Genomic DNA, 3,322 nt, shown 5'->3' with positions numbered 1-3,322 from the left:
TCCTCCTCCTTCTCCTCCTCCTCCTCCTTGTTCTCCTCCTCCTCCTCCTTGTTCTCCTCCTCCTCCTTGTTCTCCTCCTCCTCTCCCTCCCTCCTCCTCCTCTTCCTTCTCTTCCTTCTTTCTCCTCCTCCTCTTCTTTTCCTCTTCTTGTTTTTCTTTTTCTTTTCCTCCTCTCCTTCTTTCTCCTCCTCCTCTTCTTGTTTTTCTTCTCTTCCTCCTCTTTCTCTTCTTCTTCTTTTTCTCCCTTCTCCCCCCTTCCCTCCCCTCCCCCTCCCTTCCCCCTTGTTCCTGCCAGAGGATCAGACCAGGGCCTTGGTCATGCTAATCATACATGCTACTGCTGAGCTCTCCCCTTAAGTGCTATATTTCATTTCCAGTTGTTTTACACAAAAACTAAATCCAGTCTCTGGTTCTCCTTATATCTATATCTTTCTTTTTTTTTTTTTCCTTATACTCAATCTTTTCTCTGCCTCTTTGAATATAAGAAATGTGCAACATAAAGACTGTATGTTTTAATGTCCTGGTCTGTTAATTCTATCACTTGTACCTTTCTGAATATTTTCCTGTTCCTTCACATGCATAGGGATTTTTATTGGATGCTACAGATTGTAAGTTTCATCGAAAAGCTCTGCCAACAGCTAGCCCAGAAAGGCTCTCCCGGGGGGCAGCCCTACCCCACCCCTGGCCTGCAACTTCTGAGAAACAGGCCAGGGCCTCCAATCCACCTAGTTAAGCTGCTGTCAATTTTCTGTCCATGGAATCTGTATGAGATGATAAATGTTATTATTGTAAGGTGCCAAGTTTTGGAATACTTTGGTATGCAGCATTCCAAAACTGTTGTAGATTTTGGTTCCTAGCGGTGGAGGGCTGTCAAAAAGTGACAGTTGTGGGCGTGGCTTTGGGAACCGACCAGGGTAGAGGCTGGAAGGACATTGAGGTGAGTGGCAGTGAAAGGCCCCAGGGCCCCAAGGAGTCCTCAGTGCCAACTGGGGCTCCAGCCCTGTTGTCTTGGAGTCGCTGATTATCCTAGGAGGTGCTGGAGTACAACCCTCCACCTCCTTCTTTGTGTAGCCCACAGCTCATGAGAAGGAATTTACCCACGCTGTTCCCTGTACTGTATTCTGAACTCTAAGCTTAAGTGATGTTTATCACACACAGGAAATTAAAAACCAGCAGTCACTTACTGGATTGTTTTATTTCCCTGTCAGAGAAGATTCTTTATCTCTAAACTGGAATAAATTGAATATTTCAGCCGGATGCCTTTTCCTTTTGCTGTCGTGGAAAGGAGATGATTGAATTATTGACCCCAAGGTGATAATAAGTTAGTGAGGCTCCTGCAAGCTCCAGCTTGTCTCTAAGCTCTGTCCCTTTTATTGCCTTTTGCAGAGTAGGTGTTTAAAATTGTTCACACCAAGTTCAATAAAGGAGAATAATTCCTGAGTCAAAGGATTCAGGTAAATAGAGGATTAATATGCACCTTGATTATTATGCAGGCAGTTGATGGCATGGAAATCCGTGCAGAAGTTATGCACAGAGAAATGACTCCCTGACAGGTACTTTGTGAAAGGTTGAGCTGTATCAGATGGCATAGGTAATAGATATTGCGTACATTTCAGCTGCACCTGAGACTTGAGTTTCACTGGGAAATGGGGATGTCTGGGCAACAGAATGATAAGTGATCTTAAATATTTCATTTTTACCAAGTGCAGGAAGCCGGATGATTATGTTTCCCAATGGCTGCTGGTTTCGTTGGTGGCATTATTTTCTGACAGTGATTTCATGTGGAAGATGCGTCTGTTTTCCAGTGAGCATCTGTTCTGATAAATAGAAGTATGAGTGAGTGAGCGGCTCACTCCAAATGGAAAAGCATACATAAGTTAAAGCCATGTCTGCTGCTACCGTTCATGGAACCACTATCAAAGTTGTAGCTCCTTAACTTAATTCTTCATTGAGAACTAAGTACTGTGGTTCCATAGATCCTGTTGCTAAAATTAATGTTTGAAAACACGAATCTACTCTCAAATAAGGGTCCGCTATGAGCTAAATTGTGTCCATCCTGGAATTTAGATGTTTAGATCCTAACCCCTGTTACCTCCGAATGATAGTGTTACTAAAGAGGTAAAGTGAGGTCTTTTATAAGAAGAGGTGATTAGGACATAGGTGTGCACGGAAGAGTGGTTCTGTGAAGACACGGAGAAGGTAGACATCTGTAAGCCAAGGATGGAGATCTTAGAAGAAATAACTCTGCCATCCCTTTGCCTGTGATTTTTGGCTCCCAGAAACAAATTATTTCTGGGTGGAAATAAATTTCCATTGTTTAAGTCACCCAGTTTCAGCTTGTTATGGCAGCCTTGACAGCTAATAAAAGGTTTCAAAAGGTGGCTTTGAGAAAGAATAAGAGAGTTAGGAAAAGTGCCATTTATCATCCTTGGAGGAATAGACGGTCTCCTTTCTGTGGTAGTGAAGGTGGATATTAGAGTAGTTGAGAATACAGTTCTCACATGTCTCATGACATGGAAGGGTATATTCTTGTCCCCTGCTCCTCCCTGCTCTCTCTCTCTGCTTCCTGGCTTCCTGGGCTGAGCAGTTTTCCTCTGTGGTGCCCAGGCCATTTCTGCCTTACAGCTGGCCAGCCATGGACTGAACCCACTGAAATCGGGTGCTAATTAAATCTCTCTTCCTCTAAATTGTGGGTATTTTTTCCCAGTGGCAGAAGAGTTAAAACTACCTAGGTGATGTTAAGAAGGGAGATTGTTTTTGTTGTTGTTGTTCTTGGAAAACTTTATTTCAGTTTAAATAACAAAGCAAATAATACATGTCATCCAGGGACAGGTGAGAGAATACCATCCTCCTTCATAGCTGTACAGCTAGCAAACTGCAAACGAGAGACACAATCTAGGTAAAAGACACTTATTCTGGATTATATTTGTTTCTCAATTTGAGATCATAGAAATTATTTTTTTTCATAGAAATTATTAAAAAAATAAGAAACGTGAGCAAGGATGTCTAATGTTTTGGGAAAATCTATTTCTACTTAATATTCAGAAGACTGAATTCTTAAAGATCAGGGACAATTGTTCATACTAGCAGAATTCCAAACAATGATATGTACTTCCATCATTTTAACAAGATTCTTAGAGTTCAAAATGTTATTTAAAATCTAGATGTAGGCTCAAGCAGTCAAGGCCAAAAAATGAAAATCTTACATTTCTTTAGAGGAACCATAAAAAACATGACTATTTTGGTCTTAATTTACAATTGAAAAGTCTACTTTTTTTTTTTTTTTTTTTTGAGACAGGGTGTCCCTATGTAGTTCAGTGTG

The sequence above is a fragment of the Chinchilla lanigera genome, unplaced genomic scaffold (genome assembly GCF_000276665.1).
Source record: "Chinchilla lanigera isolate Chin_1 unplaced genomic scaffold, ChiLan1.0 scaffold00104, whole genome shotgun sequence".
NCBI lineage: Eukaryota > Metazoa > Chordata > Mammalia > Rodentia > Chinchillidae > Chinchilla > Chinchilla lanigera.
The sequence above is the reverse complement of the archived record's forward strand: the minus strand, read 5'-3'. Positions refer to the sequence as shown.